Below are 23,679 nucleotides of genomic sequence, written 5' to 3'. Positions count from 1 at the left end.
GCGGAAATAACCCAAGTGCCCATCAACTGAAGAACAGAAGAACAAAATTCCACGCAGTGGAATATTATTCTGCCATGAAAACATGGGAAACATAGAGGCAGGTATGTGAGTGGACACTTGTGCACCAGAGTTCCTCAGAGCAAGAGAGAATGGAATTCACCTCAATGAACAACACAGAGAAGATAGGGCCTGTACAGTTTTCCCACCAAAGCTGCAGGTACTACCTGTGCCCCTCTTCTCTACTTCCTTCTCCTTTCATTAATCCCCCATTAGGTGTCTTGCCCCCTACTGTGCTTAATCTCAGGGACTCAAGCCAGGCCACTGCTTGTCCTGAAACATGACCCTGGATCCTCCCCCATTCAGTTCAGGATCACAGCAGACCTCACTCCTGCCAGGTCCCCATTCTTCATTGGTTCTGCCTGCAGGGTTCTCCCGGCACACCCCACACACCCCTTTAGACACAAGAACCTGATCTCCCTTCTGCCCCTAGGAGCCTGGCCTGCTTAACCACAGGCTGGGGCCCTGGGAACTCTCCAAGGTATCTGCTCTTATTCCAACTCCCCTGTCTTCCCCAAATGCCCTGCAATCCTCTTTCTGACTTCCTCTTGCTCTCTCAACCCTGTCTTTCTCAGCCCACTTTTCTTTCCATCTATCTCCTGATTTTTTTTTAATAGCCCAATTATTTCATATCTCCAGGCAAGTAATAGATAAAAATATTCCCAACCCTCCAGGTAAGAGATGCATACCCGTAAACACTGTAATGGCTTCACAGCCTTCATAATACCTAATGGTTGGTGATGATTTTCCAAACGTGAGGCACTGTGCTAAGACGTAGTCCTCACAACAATCTGGAATTAACCCATTCAACAGAGAACTTAAATGATTTGCCAAAGCTTGTTTTGCTAATAAGTGTTAATATTCAATTCTGGTTTGGTTGAGTCCATGTATAATGACCAGTGCCAAGAGACACTGTGCACATTTAGCCAAGAATAAAATCTATTTCTACCTATATTTTAAGCAGAGGAAAACAGCTGCTTATGAAAAGGAAGTTCCTTCTGTTCCCACCTGTCCACTTTGATCTTCCCTCTCATTTCCCTGGCTGTCTCCTTACCACCTGACTCTTCTCTGGCTCTCTTCCTGGCTCTCAGTTTTGGTCTGTCCCAAAGATGCTATATCTTGCATCTCCGTCTTAGCACTGCATTACACAGGACACGAGTAAATTCTATCCTGGGTTTCCACCTGCCTTGCTAAGATGTTAAACAACATATCTGAACACTTTAAAGGTAATCACATGAGAAACTGAAATCAGGATTTGTGTCTTCCTTGTTTCTTATGGAAAAGGTGAAAGTAAACAAACAGAACTCATTAAAATCACAACATGAACGAAATAACAAAGAAACCTAAATGCCACAAAACAGCTGGGTACTAGTGGCTCATGCCTATAAATCTGAACATGGTGATGCATGCCTATCACCCAGCCATGCAGGAGGCTAGGATAAGGAAGACTGAAGTCTCAAAGCCAGTTCTTGGTAAAAAGCAAAACTCATGGCCTGTGTCAACAGAAAGAGCTGGATGTGGTGGTCCCAGTTACCGAGGGACCCATGAATAGCCTCAAGGATGGTGGTCCAGCCTGGCTCTGCAAAAAGTCAAACACTATCTCCAAAATAACCAGAGCAAAAAGGACTGGAGGTGCGGCTCAAGTGTGCCTAGCAAGCACAAAGCACTGAATTTAAACCCTAGTGCTACAAAAAATGAAACAAGATGGCCCCAAATCAAACATCTACCATTAGCATAAATGAGATAATTTGTCCTGCCCTATACCCTTTAAAGCAGAAAGATTTGGTTGCAAAAGAAAAAAACAAAAAAACCCCATCCAACTATGTGCTGCTTATAAGAGCTATATCTGAAATAAAATAACAGAGACTAAAAATAAAGGAATGCTCAAACATAAAACAGGCAATTGCATCCACAAAGAAAGAGGGATGGCACCATTACTATGATGCAGAATAGGATTCTGGGTAAATGTGGAGGCGATCAACTTTAGGTCAACCAGAAAAAGAAACGTCAAGGACTGGAGGCATGGCTCAAGCAGTAGAGCACCAGCTTTGCAAACTCAAATCCTTGAGTTCAAACCCCAGTCCCACCAAAAAAAAAAAAAGAAAAGAAAGAAAGAAACTTCAAGATGAAATCACAAACAAAATAAGGGCAGTGGTTGCCTGGGGCTATGGTGGGGGTGGGAGAAATCAAGTCATACCAGTTAGGAAGCCTTATGAATTGCGTAACTGGTAGAGCAAAATCCAGTAAGGCAAAAATTGTTAGGATGTAAGTCAGAAGCACGATTATTCTAGGAATCTAAAGAAAAGATCAGAGGGCAAAGATGTACAGACAAGGATGTTCCTGGCAGCACGGTTTACATACACCATTTATAACTGAGAAATCTAGAAGCAACAGGAATGTCTAAACAATCAGTCATTCAGTCAGTAATTTTTGGAACATCTGTGTAGTAGAATATTGTGCAGCTTGTATCTGAGGAATTTTTTAATGACCTAAGAAAATATTGGTAGAGAATATAGTATGGGAAAACAGGAATCAAATCTGTACATTTGGGCTGGTGGAATGGCTCAAGTGGTAAGACTGTCTGCCTAGCAGGTGTGAGGCCCTAAGCCCAAACCTCAATGCTGCCAGAAAAATTTTTTAAATTTTAAAAAAGAAAAAAACTGTATGTTCACTTCAATCTCAACTGGAAAAGTGGATTCCATATACTTTTCATTGAAAATACTAACTGTGCTTATCAGTGATTTTTGTTTCATGGTTGTCAGTATTTTCTAAGCATTTAAAAAATCTGTATATACTATCATTAAATCTGTATTTTTCATTACAAACAAAAACAATGAAATGGTAGCCAAGTGGTAAGAACTATGTTTTTTGCAGCATGTTGCTAGTACAGAAATGAAATCTCAAGGTGGCTGACCCCACGAAGGATGTGACAAAGCTCAGATTCCTATGCTGGGTGGAAAGTTAAATAGAAATGATAATCAGAACTAATGTTTGCATAGTGCAGAGGTCAGTAAATTACAGTCCACAGGCCCAAATCTGGCCTGCCACTTACTTCTGTACTGCTTGAAGTTAAGAGTAAGGACTAGGGATTTAGCTCAGTGGCAGAGGACTCGCCTACCACACTGAGATCATGGGCCGGTGGGCGGGGTGGGGGGGGGAGTGAAGTGCAGAGAAAAGAAACAAAGTCAAGAATGAGCCAGGCACCTGTAACCCAGCACTCAGGGGGCTGAGTCATGAACTTGAGGCCAGCCTGGGCTATATAGCAAGAACTTATCTCAAAAAAACAAAAAGACAGGGCTGATAGAGCAGCTCAAGTGTTAGAATGCCTGCCTCACAAGCATGACGTCCTGAGTTCAAACCCCAGTACTACCAAAAAAAGCGGGGGCGGGGGGGGGCTGGGATGTGGTTCAAGTAGTAGAGTGCTTACCTAGTATGCCCAAGGCCCAGGGTTCATCTCCAGTACTTGGGAGGGGGGGGTGGGAATTAAGAATGAATTTCTATTTTAAGTGGTTGGAAAACATCAAAGAAGATCATTGTGTAATGCATGAACATCCTCTGAAAGTCAAGTATCCAGTGTCCCCGTGCTAATTGGAGACCTTGCTCCTTTGGCTCTGGGTTGCCCATGGCTGCTTTCCTACTCTGACAGCAGCACTGGGCAGTAAAACAGGCTGCATGGCCCACACAGTCCAAAATATTTTTTATCTTGTCTTTTACAGAAACACTTGGCTGATCCCTGGGGTAGTACTTTTCACCTCAACATATATTTAAAACCACAATCCCATTTCACACACCTATAAAGGTCTCTTCGTTCCAGGCAGGGGACCCTGGGTGGGCCCTGGGATCGAGGCCAGGTGAAGCATAGGTGGGTCCTGCCAAGGAGTGAAGGGTGCATGGACCTCCTGCTGTTGCTTGCTCTTGTCCCCCAAAGTCTCTACCCCCAACCCCAACTCAGCAGCCTCTCCCCTCTGTAAGCAGGCACACTTCCCATCAAGAGTGTAACCTTCTGAAACCTGGACGGTGGGGGCTGCAGCTGCAAAAAGGTTGGTATTTTTATATAGTCCCTGCTTCCTGTTGGTTGGCTTGGGGGTTTTATTCGCTGCTATTTGGTTTTGTCATGTCTGATACGGACTTGGCTTCCTTGTCACATCAGAACAGACAGAGATGTCTGCTTCTTCAAAGCGTCTGATGTCTTCCCACTAGGCCCACCAGCCCCTGGGGCCCCTGGTCCTCATATCCCCCCGTGCCACACAGCCTTTCCTGTGACTCTGAAATACCATCTTCTGCCTGTGCAGGAGCAGAAACCAGGGCAGCTGGTGGGCAGAGGGGAAACCAGAGCATCTCTGCTGCAGGAAGTGGAAAAATTCACTCTCTTATCAGAGAGGAACAGCTAGAACAGCTAGAGAGACGCTGCAGGGCCTGGGGGAGCAGGATGCAGGTCTCCAGAGCTTCTGGACCCCACTGTGTGTTTAGAGAGGCCCAGAACAGAAGGAGCATTAAGTATGGGGACTCAGAAGTCACTGGCTGAGGCTGTCCTGAGGTCTGAGACCTGGGAGACCATTCGTGGGTACTCCCCAGCAAAAGACAAAAAAAACTATTGTCCTCAGCTCTCATTTCTGCAGTTCTTGTGTCTTCAACAGCACAACCAGATATAGGAACAGAGAGGAGATTTTAGCAGCTAACAAGCCAGTGATAACAAGAGCTTACATTTATTGAGCAGCTGCATGCTGAGCCTGTGTCTGACACATGTAGGAACCAACTCATTTAATCCTTGCTCCAGCCCCAGGCAAGCTCTAGAATGGGCTCCTAGTTACAAGTGAGGCACAGTGAGTTTAATTAACTTGTCCCAATCTACTCAGCTGGTAGAAGGCGTCAGTACCCTCACACTTCAACTTGCTCCACCATGAGGATTTGCCACACATCTTAGAGCCAAATCTGACCCCAGATTTTATGGATCAGTCATCTGCAGCCCAGGGGCTCTGCACCCAGCACTAGACTCTGAGCTAGAGCGATACAGGGCTAATCATGGGCTTTGCCACACTCATTTCCACCCTGGAGAGGGGCCACCAAAGCATCCTGTTGGGGAACATGCCATCTACCTAAGCACTGCGCCCAGCATGAAAATGCATGCATAGCAGTGAAGGATTCAGACCTCATCATTTCCCGGTGATCTGACCCCAGACATGTCCTCTCCTCTGTGGGAATCTCAGTTTTCTCCCTCTCTAAAATTGGAGCTATAACCTCAGGAGTTTGTCTGAGAATTTAATGATGAAAGGTTGGCCACAGTGCCTAGAATGAGGTGAGTTGTTTGGCTCACTGGCTGTCCCCTGGACCACCTCCTAGATCACAGGCCTCCCTCAGGAAGGTGGGGCCCAGTCTTCAAGCTTCAAGACAACACATGGCAACTCCAGGCAGCAAACATCTTTGGAAATCTAGTGGGCTGGCTACAAGTAGGGCCAAAGGTCAGATTGGGTGTGGCAGTCAGTTGGTTTTCAGGGTGCCACCAAGCCTTCCATTCCCCAGAGTCACACTCTGAGCATTTCCTTCCCCCAATGAATACAGCTGATGTGTGTTCACCAATAAGATGGAATGTGGTTGCCAAGGCTGGGTCATAAGCGACATTTCAGCCTCCATCTTGCCCCTTGTGCCACACACTCTGGGGGAAGCCTGCTGCCATGCTGCACAGACTTCTCAGCCCTATGGGGTGACCACATAGTGAGGAATGAGGCCTCCTGCCAGCAGCCATGGAAGTCAGCCATGTTGGAAGCAGATCCTTTAGCTGTAGTCAAGCAGATGAGAGGAGCCCTGGTGATGCTGACCACACAGAGACCTCAAGCTAAACCACCCAGCTATTCTGACATGTGACAGGTTTCTGACACATAGAAACTGAGATGACAAATCTGTTACTGTTTTAACTTGCTACATTTGGGGGCACTTTGTTATGCAGCAGATATAACTAATACACCAAAGAAGAAGTTCAACCAGAGGTAGAAGGTTCAAGCCTAGAGACCTTAGTCTGAGTTGGGCACCACAGACACCCCCAGCACCTAAGCCTCCCCCTCCTCTGCATTCATCCACACTTCCCCTAGTCATGGAAATTCTTCAGTGAACTCAACAGCTGACTCAGGGTTTCTATTTCTGCCCACAGTGCTGAGAGCTATTTGTACACGTCACTGGTTCCTGGTGTCTTTTTGATTCTAGGGTGCATAGCCAGGGCTTCCCTGCCACGAGGATGGGACCCTCCTGAGCTCAGGATCCACTGGCATGGCAAGAGAGAGATGACAAGGAAACAGCCATCTCCCATCCTCAGCAGCCACTTGCAATTTTCAAGAGCACAAACCTGAACACACCTCTCTACTACTCAAAAAACTTGCCATGGCTCCCAATCACTTTCACACTGACCCTGAGCTGTCCATCAGTTCTGAAAGTGTGGTCTCTGGACCAGCAGCATCTGGGAATTTGTTAGAAATACAAACCCTGTGGCCCTACCTCAAACCAGGAACTCTAGGGGCAGGTCTGACAATCTATGGTGGTGATTCCTATGTGGCATCAAGTTTAAGAATGGCTTAAACTTAAATGAGGCTCCTGGGTTCCAGAAACATCCACCCTCTCTCCACCCCCATCCCCAGCAAAAGCCCTTCCCAGCTCCTACAACCAATGCAGGAGACATTCAGTAAGCATCAGTTGAACATTACATGAACAAATGACCACTTCCCTCCAGTTAAGTCTTCCTTGACCCTGAACTAGTACCCTTAGCAGCAGCGAGCACCCCAGCGAGCACCTGTCACTCTCCATAGCATCCTCCAAAATGCACATGATCCAGATGGAGGTGTACTGGGAAATTAAATGCACCCTGAACTTTCAAGATTTGGTAGGGAAAAAGAAACTTCACCTATGTCATTAATGATTTTTACACTGATGACGTGTTGAAGTATCTTCAGTTAAATTATTCAAAGTAATTTCACCTGCTTCCTTTCTGCTCTAATGCAACTCCTGGCAAATTTAAAGTTCTATAGGTGGCTGACATTATTTTCCTATTGACCAGGACTGAGCTACAGTGTCAACCTTTAGTCACATGGCTTCAGGCCCAGCTGTGAGCTGTGAGGCTATCTTCCTTTCCTCCCTTCCCGTCCCTCCCTTCCTTTCCTTTCTCCTTTTTCCCTCCTTCCCTTTCCTCTCCCTTTTTCCCTTCCTCCCTCTCTTCCCACTTCCCCCGTCCTTCTCACATTTATTGGACCCCGCCCCACCATGAGGTTTGGCACAGAGCAGATGCCAGCAGTGTTCACTGAATGAATAAACCAATGCTCAGAATGTGAACAAGCCCAGAGGTGACCTGAGGGTGTCCCCTCCTATTTAGTTCCTCATACCTGCTTGTTTGGGTGTAGTTTTCCCACTTCGGTTTAAAAGGAACCAAATTCCAAAGACATCCTTATGTAACTCCGGCTGGGGTCAGTTTTCTTCTTGCATGCTAGTCCAGATTAACTCAAGTACTGGAGCCAGAACTCCACGTGCAGAATAGCTTGTTCTCCAAGTGCTAGGCAGTTGGCCAGGGCGTGGACCTGGGCTTAGGGTTTTAGGACCATGTCTGCAGGGAGAAGACCATGCCAGGCTGAACCTGGGAGGATTAAGTGCACATAAGGCAGGGGCTGTGGGTATCAGAGCACATTTCAGGATGCAGATTAGGGGCAAAGAAGCCTGGGTGTGAGTCACTGCAAATTACAGCTTGGGTCCTGGGGTCTTCAGTGCAGCTGCTTCTGACTGCCCCTCCCTCTCCCCAGGCCTCGAGTTTGAGAGATGAGCCTTACTGTCCTGGTAGAGCTGCCTCTTAGAGCCAAGGAGGCAGCAGGGAAATTGTCTCAACACACTCACACCCTGGTCCTTCTTGCAGCTCAAGGGAAGCTGTGGCCTCTGCAGCACATCAGCCAATAGTCACATCCCTGGCCCCTTGGCACTGGATTCCAACCTAGCTCTGAACCAGCCCACTTTCCCTGTCCCTTCCTTGTGCTATTTTTTTTTTCCTGCCTTACAATGCTCTCCTCTTTCCTCCCAGATTCTTATTGTCATCCTTCAGGTCACCTAAATGTCACCTCCTCAGACAGACCTAGCCTGACTGGCCTCCCTACATATATTAGAGGCCCTTTGTCCCCTCCCAAAGCACCCTACCTGTTCCTTCATAGCATTTAGTCATTTTTTTATGTGGTTCTGGGGATGGAACCCAGGGCCTGGTGCATGCTGGGCAGGTGCTCTACCATTGAGCCACATTCCCTGCCTAGTCCTACCTCTCAGTTACAGCTGTGTGCTTGTTGATGTGTCAGTCCTCTCCCCCATTGATATTAACCCCAACAGGGCAAGGGTCTTGTCTGTTACTCATGGATGAATCTCTGGCATCTGGAATGAGGTCTAGTACACAGTAGGTGCTCAGTAAACCTCTGTTTCATGAAGAAGGGCAGGCAAGGACATAGGGGGACGGGGTGCCCACACTGCCATCTTTGCCTTAAAAAAAATCTCTTCCTCTTTAGTACATTCCATGGGCCATGAGGTGGTTTTTCAGGCCCTCAGATCATACACTTCCAAAGTCTCCACCATCAACTTCCCACAGGTCCATGTGGTGTGCACTTGCACAACCTTCTAGAACAAGCAGAAGTGGCTGTGTACTGCATACCCATGAAAATGGCTATAATAATTTTTTTTGAAGACAGTAACAAGTGCTGGTGAAGACGTGTGGAAATTGGAAGCCCTGTAGATTGCTGGTGGAATGTAGAATGCTGCAGAATGGCAATTTCCCAAAAAGTTAAATACAGAGTTGCCAGAACACCCTGCAATCCTTCTTGGGGGACCTGCTACAATTGGAAATAGGTAGTCAGCAAATACCTGTACACTCAGTCACAGCAGCACCCTTCACAACAGCCAAAGGATGGAAAGGACCCAAGCATTCCTCAACAGATGGGTGTCAGGTAGCAACAGATGTGGGGATAGCTGAATTTGTATTTATATAAAATAGAATATTATTGGGCCATAAAAAGGTTGATACACAGTACAATATGGGTGAGCTTGAGAACATTAGGCTAAGTGAAAGAAGGGAGACACAAGGTTACACAGCTCCATTTATATGCCATGTCCAGAACAGGTCACTCAAGAAACAGGACACAGATGGGTGGTTGCCAGGGATTGGTGGGAGTGAAAATGAGGAGTGAATGTTTAATGGGTGTGGGGTTTCCTTTTGAGATGATGAAAATGATTTGGAAATACATAGAGGTATTCGTACAACATCACAAATGTACTCAGTGTCACTGTTCAGTTCAAAATGGCTCATTTTATGCTGTGTGCATTTTACCTTAAAATAAATAAATAATCTCTAGTGAAAAATATGTGTATATGTAAATCAGAACAGTAGTGACCTGGGATGGGGTAGAGAACTGAATGGAAGAGGCACAAGAGAACTTTCTAGAACCAAGAGTAATGACTGGACCAGTGCTGTCCAATGGAACTACCATATGGACCATACTCAGCACTTCATTTTTTATTTTTTGACACAAGTTTCACTATGTAGCCCAGACTGGCTTTGAACTCATAATCCTCCTGCCTCAGGCTCCCTAGTGCAAATACATGTCATTTTAAACTTCCTAGGGCGGGGGGCATGGCTCAAGTGGTAGAGCACCTGCCTAGCAAATGTAGGGACCTGAACTCAAAGCCCAGTGTGTCAAAAAAAAAAAATTCTGGTAGCAAAACCAAAAAAGTAAAAAGAAACAGGGGAAATTTCAATAATATTTTTAATTGAACCCAGTTTATCTAAACTGTTATCATTTTGTGATATAATCAATATTTTAAAATTCTGTTGTGGTCACATAAATCTACACCTGTGATAAAAGACTTCATAGAGCTGCACACACATACACACATACACACATGCACACACAAACACATACACATATACAAACACAAATGAGTGTGCATAAAATTGGAAAAATCTGAATAAGTGAATTCCATCCACACCAATTTCCTGGTTGTGATATCGTTGTTTTGCCAAATGTTCCCATGTTCCCATGGGCGTAAACTGGGTAGAGGGAAGAAGGAATCTGTGTGTGTGTGTGTGTGTGTGTGTGTGTGATATATATATACATATATATATATATATATATATATATTTATATATATATATATATATATATATATATACATATATTCTTTTTTTGGCTTTTTTGAGACAGGGTCTCTCTTTGTAGCACAGGTTGGCCTCAAACTCAGGATCCTCCTGCCTCCGCCTCCTGAGTGCTGGGATTTCAGGTATGCACCACATCCAGCTTCTCTGTATTATTAATTTTTTTGGCGGTAGTAGAGTTTGAACTCAGCCCCTCACACTTGCTAGGCAAGTGCCCTACAATTTGAGCCACTCTGCCCGCCCTCTGTATTATTTTAAAAACTTCACGTGAATCTACAATTCTCTCCTCTCCCCTCACTCTTGTGGTACTGGGGTTTGAAGTCAGAGCCTTGCTCTTGCTAGGCAGGGGCTCTACCACTTGAGCAATGCCCCCAGCCCTGAATCTGTAATTCTCTCAAAATAAAACAGCACAGGTTCCACTCACTGGGCTGGGCCTTGAGCAAAAAGAGAGTGGATGTATGAGTGTTCACACGGGCCATCCAGCCATGCAGACCTGAGCAGAGCCAGGCCCAGCCTTCACCCCATGGGGCTCACAGGGATTATGAGCACTAGCAATTACTCAAATTCATGAAAATCAACTGTGTGTGGCCCACTGGGAGGAAAAAGGGAGACATGCCATGAGTGCACGGGGGGGGCCGCGCCCAGTAAAGGGCTCAGCCTAGTCACAGGGCTACAATTTTAGGGGGGAATGCCATGAAACAAAATGAAAGAATAATGACACATTTTGGAAACTGTGTCTGTGCCAGGTACTGTGTTGGAGCAGAGCTTCATTTGATCTTGGTGCAACCCTTCTAAATAGGTATTAAGATTTCCATTTAACCAAAAGAGAAACTGAGTCATGGAGAAACTGAGGGATCATCCCAAGGTCACCCTCACAGAGCTGGGATTTGAGCCCACATAGTCTCAATTCAGAGCCCAGGATCTGATCCATGTGCCTTTCTGATTCCTGAACTGGACCATGCAGAAAGCTTCTGAGCCTGGTGGATCTTCAACCATTCCCATCCCACTCCCTGGGTGACTCTCACTTCATCCTCCCCAGCACCAGGTTGGCTGTCTCAGCATTAAGGACTCATGAGGCCAGAGGTGCCCTTTGGAAATGTAGCTTTAACCATCGCTATAGGGGGTGGGTCTTGGGGTGGGCTGTGCCTGCCTCTGTGGGTTTGTGTGTGGTGGGGGGAGGCCTATTCATAAATGGAATATTATTTGGCCATAAAAAGGAATGTGGTAGTGACACATGCTGCAGCATGGATGAATCTCGAAACATTACCCTAAGTGAAAGAAGCCAGGCACAAAACTTCACATACTGCATGACTCCATCTACATGACACGTCCAGAACAGGCAAGTCCATAGATCTAGAATGCAGATTAGTCGTTGCCAGTGGCGGGAGGGAAGGGGAAACTGGGGAGTGACTGCTAATGACTGCAGAATCTCCTTTTGGGGTGACAAAAACGTGCTGGAGGTAGAACTGATGGCTGCCCAGCTGTGAGAATGTACTAACAGTCGTTGGATTGGACACTGTGAAACAGTAAATTTTATGCTACCTGAATCCTCCCTCAACTTAAGAGAAAACATCAGTAGTTTCCATATTGGGGAGTACTGGGGTTCCACAGCTCCAGCCCAATTCCTGACGGAATCAAAGACGCTGTGCCTGGGATTGAGGCTGGGAAGGCCTGCCCCCAATCCCAGGCACACCTCTGCGTGCCCTACCTCCGTCCGTGGGGTAAGGAAAAACGGAAAAGCCAGCCCTCCTTTGGTGCTAGGATCCAGGAACTGACCACACAGAGGCTGTCAGGCACCACCAGCAGCGATCTGTACCTACTGTGCACCACAGCGCCTTTTGTGCAGTCTCATTAATCCTCACCACACTGATGAGTGTGCTGCTGGGACCCCAGGTTTACAGACAAGGGGGAAAGAGGTTCAGAGAGATAAAGTCAGTTGTCAAAGGTCACACAGCAAGAAAGCAGTAGGGCCTACGGGTCCCCCTCTTCCCACTGTGCATACACTCGGATTTGGGGTCCCTCTGTTCTCTGGGGGTACATTGCCTGAGTGATCACCCTCCTTCTAAAACCAGGAGCAGAAATCAAATCTTACAGACCTTTGAGACTCAGGTGAGGCTTGATTCCCCTAAAACAAAGATAAGTGGAGACTGTGCTAGAAGCCAGGAGACCCAAAGGTCAGAGCTCTGTCCTGTCACTTGTGCTGTGGGAACATCCAATAAGTGCCAATCTCTCAGTGCCTTGGTCCCCTTATCTGTGAGGTAGAGCCCACCTGTGGCACCTGGGGCACAAGGTGGCACGTGCCAAGTACAGCTGCACTGACCAGGGTATACACGTGGTAGGTCTGTGCCTGAGCTCTGCTCGGGCCTGGTCGGTCCCGGCACAGCCAGGGCCCCAGGGCCATCTCAGGCTCATTTTGTTCCACGCTGGTGTTTCCCGGGGCTGGGACAGGGGTGGAATTTGTCTCATGTTCCAAACTGGAAAAGCTCAAGCGATTCTGAATTGTAGCCAGGCTAAGGGGACAGAGCCCAAGAGACAGACAGCCCTGAGGGACTGGGGCTGAGGCCACCGGCATGATTTCAGGCCAAGCCAACCCATTTCGTGGTGTCTTCCCAGCCAGAAGGAGGCCATGCTAATTAAGTGCAAAATGCCCTTCTGCAAATCAGTGCTGCAGCCCCAGCTTCTGGAGGGCCAGGAGCTCTCAAACTGGGTCAGAGACATGACAGTCCCCGAGAGTCACCCACAAACACCCACTTCCTGTCTGCAGCTCAGAGTCTGGCTCTCTGCTGGTTCATCTGGGCCCTCCCTCCTCCCCACCCCAGGCCTGTCTGGAAGCTCCTTGTGAGGTAGGGAACTGTGAGTCCTTCAGGGCTGAGGTGGTCCCCTGGCCCCTTTGGCTATGCATACAGTTTAACCTCTGACTGCTGCCGTGAAGGGGACACTCGGCATGGTGCTTTACAGCTCAGGCCTAACTCCCTGCATTCAGATTTCAGGTTGCTGTGTGACTTCAAGCATGTGGTATTACTTCTCTGTGCTTCTGTCACCACAATTGCAAATATGGGGACTATAACAGCACTTCTCACAAGGCTGTCATGAGGACTGAGTAGGTGAATATTTATAAAGGAATACAAGTCAGTGGCTTTAGCAAGTGCTAGCTATTAAGTTTTTTCCCCTAGTTTTCCACTTTAATAGCTTTATTAAGATACAATTCATACACTCTATAATTCACCTATTCAAAGTGTACAATTCAGTGTGTTCTGTTCATTACATTCACAGAGCTGCACAACCATTTCACAATCAGTGTAAAATACTCTATTATCCCCCCAAAACTCCTCTTTCCCCTCCCTTCCTTCCTCTGTAGATAACTACTAATTTACTTTGTTTCTATAGATTTGCCTATTGTGGAAATATCATATAAATGGAATCATAGCATATGTGACCTTTTGTGTCTGTCTGGCTTCTGTTACTCAGCCAGGTTCATCCACATTGTAGCATGTGTCAGAACTTCATTCCTTTCCCTGGCAGAATAATATTCCTTTGAATGGCTATACTGCGTTTTTACTTACCCCATTCATCAGTGGATGGCCATTTGAGATGTTTCCACTTAGGGGTTATTATGAAAACTGGGGACAAGTTTTTGTTTGGACCTAGGCTTTCACTTCTCTCAGGGAAACACGTAGGAGTCGAATTGGTGGTTTTTTAGCAGAACATCCTTGTCTCATCTGGGGCAACCCAGCAGAAAAGACAGGAGTTAACTGTCCTGGGCATTTGCCATATGCCAGACCAGGAAGGCTCACAATGTCATCGAGGCAGCTATCATTGTTGCCATCACGGTCCACTGAAAAAGCTGAGGTTCAGAGAAGTACAGCGACTTGCCCAGAGTCATACAGCTTGTGTGAAGAGGAGCTAGGACATGGGACTTGGAAGGGTTTCCCAGTCAAAGGCCCAGGGCCATAGCTCAGGTTCTGGAGGCAGAAGAGGGGAAGCCCAGCTCTCACCTCAGCCTAGTGGAGGGGACCCAGCTCTGCAAAGCGCACAGTCACATAGAGAGTTAAAGCTGTCAGCAGGAATGTCTAAGCCAAGCACAACAGCCAAGTTCATGCTTTGCAAACTAGGGGGGATGTAGGAGGAGCCCCAGGTTTCTGTGGTCAGACAAGGTTATCTTGTCCCCAGGAAGCTGCCTTCTGGGAAATTCTCCATGTGCACACCTTTTGTATTTTGCTCTGTGGTTGTAAAAGAGGCAGCTTGCACTCAGGGAGCAGGCTAACCTCTAGGTGGCATGTTTTCCAGGGGTCACCGTGGTTCAGAGGTGCCCATTTGTAACTGGCAGAGCCCAGAAAGGCTCCCCTGTTTTAGGACCCAGCCCCATGACAGTCTCCAAACCCCAGGGGATTGTAAGAGGTCTTTGGATCTGCTGACACCAAAGCTCACACCTCCCAGAGGCCATGTTCTCTTGAATATCAGAACACCTGGAGGGCTGAAATGGTGATATGCAGGGGCCAGATGAGACAGGAATCAGGGCAGAGACTCAGACAGGTGCCAAAGACTGTGTACGAAGGATGCTGGGGTGAGCAAGAAAGCAGAGAGGGAAAAATGAACAACCCAAGAGTCTGCCCTCACATTCCCCACTCTGAAGGTAGGTCAGGACCTGGCCACTCCGTCCTCCTAGTCCCCTTCTCCCTCTGACTGCTCTCTTCCTGGTACTTGCTTAATCCTACCCTGACCTGAGGTTGGGGGGAGGGAACAGATAGCCCCTGAGTCCCTTGTCGCTCCCAGGATGACCAAGTTCATTCATTATGCTGGGAGGCTTCTGGACAAAGTGTCAGTGATGTCTGGGTTCATTTCTAGTCACAAGGGCTCCATCCTTCAGTTAATTCCCACAAGGCCTTCCTTCTAGTCTATAAGGTGGTCAGCCTGTACCAGAGACCACTGGCTGTGGGAGGCACAGACTTGGAATCAAAATCCAACTTGACCAATGAGGAGCTAGGAGACTGGACAAGTCTTTCAACCTGAGCCTCAGTTTCCTCTTCTGTAAAATTGGTGGAGCACCCTCTGTCTTATAGTTTCTGTCTTATATATCATTTCCACTGTAGCCAGCCCAGTTCCATGTTCAAATGCTGACATTACCCTTGTTTCCACTGAACCGAGGCATGGGACTTTGGCTTGGGGTCACTGATCACCTGACATTCATTTTCCACTTGTCGTACTTTCTGTGGTGCTCAGGCAGCCAACCGAGCAAGAGTCGCCCCTATGGAGAGGGCAGGAAGCCAGGTGTGGGAGGCAGCAAAGCTGGGTCCTGCACAGCCTGGGCTGGACTTAGGACTCCAAGGAGGCTGGCTTTGTCAGGGCTGACTTCAGACTCCCAAGGCCCAGCAAGAGACCTGAAGGAAAGGAGGAACTGTAGGAGACACGGGGTCACCACCCTGGCTCTCGGATGAACAACAGGGAACTGATACAGGCTGGCTGGCAGGGAGAGAGGAGCAGAGGGTCTCACCCTCAGGGAGAAGACCTGCAGAAGCTCAGGTACAGCAGGAAGAGAGAGGAAGATGCCCAACCAGCTGCCACATGCCCCTTCCTTAAGGATAACTATGTAAGTTGTCCTAGCTGCGACTCCAGACATGATGGAGCAGAGGTGAATCCTCCCCGATGTGCTCCACTGAGCACCTGAACCAGGAAAGAAACCAGGATTCTCCCCACAAAGAATGCTGTAGCCTAAGTTCTGCCAAGAAAGACCTGGGATCCCAGAGCAATTCCAATCAGCAATGAGCTTTCCTTCAATGCAGCCAGTAACAAGGCCTTGGTGTCCCCTGAGGACTCCCAACCAGCTTAGGCAGCATTGTAGGGATCCCTCACCCTCCCACCAGAGGCATCAAAGAAGGCAGCCCTTTGGCCCAATAACAAAACATACCTGCTGTGACTTAATCGTATCTCCCCCCAGAACCCATATATTAAAGCCCTAACACCCAATGTGATAGTATTGGAGATGGGGTCTTTGGGAGATGATCAGGTTTAGAGGAGGTCATGAGGGAGAGGCCCCCAAGATGGGATTAGTGCCCTTATAGGAAGAGACACAGGGAGCTCATTCTCTCTCTCCCCGCCACATGAGGACACAGCAAGGAGGTGTTAAGCCAGGAAGGGTCCTTGCCAGAAACCAACCATTCTGGAACCTTGTTCTTGGACTTCCAGAACTGTAAGGAAGCAAATGTCTGTTGTTCAAGCCATCCAGTCTATGGATTTTTGTCATGGCAGCTCAAGCTAAGACAGTGCTCTAGGGTTCCACTGACATCCTCAAGCCATATACACCAAGAAGGACCAATGGGCTCTGACCACTTGGGGATATTGGTCCCCACTGGCTGTGCCCTGAGGACACACAGGTCAATGCAATGATCAGTAGCTGAGTGCCATGAGTCAGAAGCTGTTCATTAGCCAGAGCACACCAAGACCAGAATATACTTGCCAAAAATGGAACTTTAAGAAATCCACAGACTTGTGTGGGCTTTAAGAATATATTTTCAGCTGCAGAGACAAAGATGGTGCATTTGACACGTCCCCAAACCTACCTACTGCTCTATCTATATAAAATCCAACCCCCTTCCATTAATTAGGGCTTAACCTTCAGCTTCTTTTGGTGAAAAACAATTTTACCAACCAAGAACCTCCTGAAGGGGGTGGCTTTGCTTAGAGTCAGTAGCTTATGGAACAGGGCATAACTTCACCAAAGATGCCACCATTGCACTGCTTTTGTGAAATAAGGAATGCTGTGGGCTCTTCAGAATCCAAATGTGAGTCTTTTTGAATTAATATTTTTTTTCTAAGGCCTGGAATTACTGTCATACAATGCTTTCCAAGTACCTAGTGTCAGAAGATGGTTTTCAAAATGTCAGCTGGGTATGAACCTTGATGTGGCACCTGTCTCGAGACAAGCTGGAAGAACTGCTGTCTGACAGAAGGGAGAAGACACCCCCTCTGGCCTCATCCTACAGAGATGATGGAAAGTCACTGTGGACTAAAAATGTCTCCATGCAAATGAGGTCAGATTAGCAGGAGCACTAGCACCCTGGGGAAACCTGGTTCTAAATTGTGACTTTATCTGGAAGATCTCATGGAGAATGGGTTTGGGTCAGGGCAGTCAGGTAACTGTGTTCACCTGGAGGTGGAGACCATGAATACTTGGTGTATTCCTCAGGTACCTGACTCAAGCGGGATATCCTACCTGAGTCCTCACTCCTAGTCCAGAGCACAGATCCTAAAGGCAACAGTCCTGGCTCTGCCTCTTGCTTGTGCTCTATGCTTCAGTTTATCCACCTGTAAAGTGTGGTTATTAATGGTACGCATTTCAGAGACTTGTTGAGAGGAAGCAATGAGCTGACATATGGAAAATGACTGCCCAATAAAATCCAAAAGAGGAAAGAAGAAGGTGGTGATGGGACAGTGCCTGCTGGAAGCATCAGCCAATTCCCTGTCACCCATCCGAGTGATCTCACGTCAGCTTCCCCACCGCTCCCAGCTCCTACTCTTACCTGGAGTTGTCATCTTCTAACGTCATGCAAATTAGGAACAACCAAGTGAAGTCTGGCTTTAGTCCTGGTCTCTCTATTTGTTTCTTCCTGGACTCAGCAGCCGATGCTGAGGGGTGAATGTCCTGCCTACTATCTTTGAGGCCTTTGATCTGGGGCTACAGGGAATGGGATTGTGACGCTCACATGGCACAAGTCATAGAACACTGCTGGGCAGAACCAGGAGTCCTGACCACTGTCGGCCCTGCAGCACCTCCCAGTTCCAGGTGTGATGAATGCTCAGGCAGGAGGCTCCTCCCCCTCTCCAGGGCCCTGCCCCTAGCCAGCCCTGCAGTTCTAGATGTTTTCTCCTGAAAGCTGGGAGAGCTTCATTATGGATCTGATTAAATCATAAGGAATCTCATTTCAGGCTTGCCAGAAAACAAGTTATTTTCAGCATCCGTGGGCAGCAAATGGAGAAGAAAGTCATGAGCCGGAAGGAATGACAAGTAGAAACCAAGCCCATTCAAAGGAAGGTTGGCCACCATGTCTCCTTGACAAAGTGTTGGGTGCCAAGGAACTTGGGAGAAGTTTTCATAAAACATGCTAGAGTTCTGTGGTTTCTTTTAATAGCAAGGGAGCAGGTTACAGTAGCTCTGGAAGGTTACAGAAAGCAATTTTAAAAAGCTAAGTAGGGTGCCTCCAAAGAGATTTTGTAATGAAGATGAGTTTCAGATATTTGAATGGTTGGAGCCAATCTAAACAGATATTCAAGGTTAGTTCAAGAGATGCTGTGGGACCCAGGAACTTCTAAGCACCATAAAGTCTATGGTCTCAGTTAGAAGGTCATTGGGAGGTAGGTCCTTTTGTTTAAAGACTCTGAAAGAGTGCCCTAAGGCAAGCAGGCTTTAAGTCATACACACTGTGGGGTAGCCATAGCTGTTCATTTCCATCTGGTTTATATTGAAAACTATGGCGAAACAAAAAAAAATCTTTCATGCTAAAGTGTAAATGACTACAACAAGAATACTCTCAGGTGAATGACTAATAGGAGACTGACACTGAGTAAACAGCGATAGAAAAAAATAGGGGTAGATATGGCAAAGGAGGGTGAGCAGGAAAAAGGTCAGAAAGAAAAAAAGAAGAGATACTGACCTTGCTTCTGGCCTATGGTAACTGAGGCTTAGGGCCCATACTTTACCTGTGTGAACGCTCATGGTTCTGCTCCCCACCCCTGCCCCACTTCATTCTCTCCACTGTACACACAAGGAATCTGAATTCAAGAGAGGTGAGGTAATTTGGCTCAAGGTCACAAAATAGAGATTAAAGCTTAGTTTTGTCTGACTCCATGTCAACTTTCAAGGCCTACCAGAGCTCTGTAGAGCCTCCTCACCTTTTACCGAGGGCCCCTTTAGACTCAGTTTCCCCTATGCCATCCACACTTGGGAAGATTTTATTACTGAGCACGCTCCACTGGTAAACTAATAATTCGTTCCATCTGGCTGATTATTTTTCTATTCGTGTTTCTGTTTCAACATTGATCCAGACTTTAACCCCAATTATTGAGAGTTCAACATAATATTATGAAATCCCATAAATCTCTGCCGTGGCTGTGCAGTAACAAGCAATAAAATTAAAGCACCATTCTCCAGCCCTGAAGTCACACTGCCACATGGTTTTACAGCCAATACCAAGCATATACTTGGCATTCTCAACCCTGGATCCATGGTTCTCAGATAGAGGATGCTGGTCACAGTGTTTGCTCCACCCAATAGACCCCAGTCAAGGGACATCAACAGCAAATCATGGTGTTTGATCAACATGACATGCTCAGGGTTATCAAATGTGTTGCCAGAACTCCAATCTAAAGTAAAGCAAACTCTAAAACGCATGGAATGTTGTAACAATAATGGCCACCAGTGAATGCCTTTGGGTATCCATGCATTATATAGATTCCTTCCACATTGGTTCTGAGCTCAGTCATGTGACTTACTTTGCTCAGTGAGACATCAGCAAACCGATACGGGCAAAAGCTTAATAACTGCTTATGCACTGGGGCTTACTTTCTTGGAACCCTGAGACCACCATGCTGGATGAAGGACCACATGGAGAAAGAGGCAGTCATTCTCACTGAGCATAGATATTGGCTCACCCTTTAGTTAACTATAGCCTCAAGTGTGAGCTTTCCATGGCTGTGGCAAAATACCTGAGGAAAACAACCTGAAGAAGGGAAGATTTATTTTGGCTCAGGGTTTTGGAGTTTCTTTTCATCATTGGCTGGCTCCATTGTTTCTGAGCCTGTGGTGAGACAGTACATCATGGCAGGAGGGTGGGGCAAAACAGAGCTGCTTGCCTCATGGCAGCTAGGAAGTGGAGAGGGTGGGGAGAGGAACCAGGGACATAATATATCTTCCAAGGGCACACCCCCCAGTGATCTACTTCCTCCAACTAACCCCACCTCCCACAATTTCCACCACCTCCTAACAGTCCATTCAACTGTAAATCCATCCAAGGACTGATCCATTGATGAGATCAGAGCCTCATGATTCAATCACTTCCCCAAAGTCCTACCTCTGAAGAGCCTTGGGGGACACTTCAGATCCAAATCATAGCAGAAAACTAAGTTATGTTGAGCCACAACTTATGTTTCAGGGGCTGTTAAACAACAAGAGGAACTGACACAGTGCAGCTGTTAAATGGTGATTCACTCAGAGGACTCCTATTACCACCTTGTGGTACCCAAGGAATTTGGGGTCCCTAAGCAAGCAGACCATTGAAGGATTAGAAGCCCTGGTTCCACCAGGATTTGGGTTTAACTTAGTTTTTACAGTGTAGATGGGGGGTGCCCTCTCCCTCCTCCTCAGCAGGTTTCATACATCTCTGTTTCCAGTCTTCACCTCTGCTCTGGGAGCAACTTCTTTAGCTTAACATGAAAGACAAAGGATGAGGCAGTAGCACCAACTCTGTTTGTCAGTACAAACATGGGATAGGTGAGAAGATCCTGGAACATTCTTTTTTAAATCCTAGCCTTCCTCCACATGGTTGTTTGATAATTTGACTTTGGCAATTGTTGAGAGAAGGGCTTAGGGTTCACGCACTTAAAGAGCCTCTGAGATTCTTTGACAGAAATACTGGCCATTTTCTTACTACGTTAGAAAAAAAACAGGAGTCCTTAGAAGGCAAGCAAGAATAAATCATGCCAGAAACACTTCATCTATCTCCTCGATGAGTTCACTAGATTGAGAAATTTCAAAGACAGGAACTACTACAGATTGGATCTTGAATGTCTCCCAAAGGCCCATGGGTAAAAGCTCTTGGTCACCAGCCTGAGGTGGTATTGGGAGGTAGTGGGGCCTTAAGGAGGTGGGGCCCAGTGGGAGGAAGTTAGACCATACAGGACCTGGGATCCTAATCTCTTTCAGTCTCTCCCCTTCCCCTCTTCTCTCTCTGTCTCTCTCTCTCTCTCTCTCTCTCCCCTTCCCAGCTATCCTGAGGTGAGCAGGCTTGCCACTCCCATGATGATGTGCTGTGCCAACACAGGCCCAAAACAATAGGACTAAGTGACCATGGACTGAAAACTCTTAAATTGGGAATCAAAATAAGCTTTACCCCCTTTTAAGTTGATTGCCTCAGGTATTTTGTCACAGTAACAGAAAACTGACTAACACAAGAACTATCTGGACTCCGATGAGCATTTAACAAGCCTCTCATATACATCTTCATTAACACCCTAGGAAGATACTGGGTTGAGTCTTATGGTGTTTTGAGGCTGGGGCAGTTCCAAGAGAGTTCTAATAGGTTGAACTGCCAAAACCCTCAGGTTGCCATTACCTTGGTGACTGGCCAAGGTTGACCAGACTACCAAAAGTAGTTTCTTCTCCCAAAAGTAGTCTCATACTATTCAAGACCATACAGCTGCAAAAACAAAAAACATCCCAGCATGACAGGAGAATGAGGATTGCCTTGCATGCCAGAAATTCATTTAAGCATGGCCAACTCACTCTATGCTTGGAGGCTGCCCTGGCTTGGATGCCAAATTACAATCAGAAGGTTGCAAGGAGCTTCGCAATCATCATGTCTGATGGAATTATGCCAAGAGGGGTTGAACTCTTCATTTTCCAGAATTAGATTCTTCTTAGCAACAGGATGGCAAGCATCAAAGCTGTCGGTCACTGTGTTCTCTCCTCTGGGAAGCATTAAATAGCAGTGCTCATAAATGATCCCTCAACCTCCTTTTCCTGGGCGCCTGTTCTGACAGCCCTCTATATAATGCCTCTATCCATGGAAAGTATGTTAATGCATCCAAGTGACTCTGCTAGACTTTGCTCTTGATGATGGTCTGGCTCAGTTCATCACTTGTTCACTAGTGAAACTTACTCTCTACTCACTGTGCTGGCCTGGTGATGCCACAATGTGCTCCATGAATGCCTGTGTAGGACTCTCTACTCTGACGCTCCAATCTCTTGTAATTTAACCTCCTAGAGAGAAATCTGTATTTTTGTAGGGAAGGAAGGCACTTTTCTCTTTTTCATGATTCCCAAGTTCTTTTGTTTTTTCTGTTGTTTTTGTTTTTGGTGTCACTGGGGTTTGAACCCAGGACCTCATGCTTGCTAGGCAGGCGCTCTACCACTTGAGCCACTCCACCAGACCTTCTTTTCTTTTTTTAGTAGTAGCAACTCTTGCTATTGTCCTCACATATAGTCAAGATCATTCCAATTGTACAACTACTCCCAACAAGTAATGATTGCCTTTGAAACATGAATCATAAGGGGGTCTTTAGGGGTGTGCCCTTCAAGCTCTGTCTTTGATCGTGACTTATTCAACACTCCAATCAGGGATCTAGATAATGGTGAAGGCCTGTGTTTCCCATGGAGTAGCCTCTAGCCTAGCTACAGTTACATAGGTAAATTATTTTAAGTGAAATCAAGTCAAGGCGCCAGCCCCTCAGTCATGCTGACCAGTCAGTGGCCCCTTGTGTTAGCAGCTACCATGCCAGGCAACACATTTTCACCACCAGGGAAAGTTCTATCGGAAGACTCTGGTCCAGAAGGCCAGTGTTTATTGAATTTATGAATGACAGGTAGGATGTGCCAATGAATACTTCATTTGAGGTGGACACACTCAATTATGGCCTGGCCAGCATCCATTTCTCCTCCTTCTGGAAACAGAATCCCATTTTCCTTGGGATAGGCATAATACATCCCCAAGTGTTAGTCCAGGTATCTGGGGAATTGACTCTAAGGGTGGGCGTATGGCTCTGAAATGACCAATCATAGCAATGCTTTCCTGATCTAGCCTCTGTGATTGACTCAGAGATAGATATATAGCCAATCTTAGACAATGGGATTCAATTATGGCACCTGCTGAGTCTGGAACACTGGTGGGAAGAAAAACTGTTCCTATTGGGTGGCTGGAAGGATAGGATGTATATTCACGTCAGCAGTGTCCATCAACTTGGACATTTTTTGGTAATCCACTGTATACACATGTGCCTGAGCTATGATCGCCTTGACCTTTTCAGCTACATAAATCCTGCTTTACTTCAGTTAGAGTTTCTGTCACTGGTGACACAAAAGCCCTAATTTATCATTCAAGAATCCAAAATTATCTGAGCAGGTGGATAATGGGCTGATAACTCAACAAGATAAATTTAGAGCCTTGACTTCAATGTCAAGCGTCAACTGTGTGTCCAGGAAGGCTTCTGGGGACTGTGATGCGTTAATGAGGTGTTACTTGTCGATCTGAGTGAGCGCTGGCTGCGTGAGTGTGCTTAGCATGTGACAGAGCAGCCGCTTTTGCATTTGCTTTAGAAGAACGTACTTCAACACACAGCTTCTGAGAAAACCAGGTTGGAGAAGATGCATCATTAATGGGAAACCAACTCAGGCAGTTTGTTTTCTTATAAGTACAATATGAATCAATAGTAGCTATCAAAAAATGACAGAAATTTGAGCCATACTAATAGAAAAACTC

The 23,679-nt window shown here is 46.6% G+C and overlaps 1 protein-coding gene and 1 non-coding gene across 3 annotated transcripts in view; both read right to left on the bottom strand.

Moving 5' to 3' along the window:
• The window catches only part of Ppp1r16b (protein phosphatase 1 regulatory subunit 16B), a 94,365-nt gene that overhangs the window by 30,898 nt on the left and 39,788 nt on the right, over positions 1-23,679 (bottom strand). The gene's annotated exons all lie outside the window — the stretch shown is intronic.
• Trnaa-agc (transfer RNA alanine (anticodon AGC)) lies at positions 22,279-22,351 on the bottom strand. Its single transcript has one exon. It is a non-coding gene; the product is annotated as a tRNA-Ala (tRNA).

Source organism: Castor canadensis, chromosome 5 (genome assembly GCF_047511655.1).
Source record: "Castor canadensis chromosome 5, mCasCan1.hap1v2, whole genome shotgun sequence".
NCBI classification, from domain to species: Eukaryota; Metazoa; Chordata; class Mammalia; order Rodentia; family Castoridae; genus Castor; species Castor canadensis.
The sequence above is the reverse complement of the archived record's forward strand: the minus strand, read 5'-3'. Positions and strand labels throughout refer to the sequence as shown.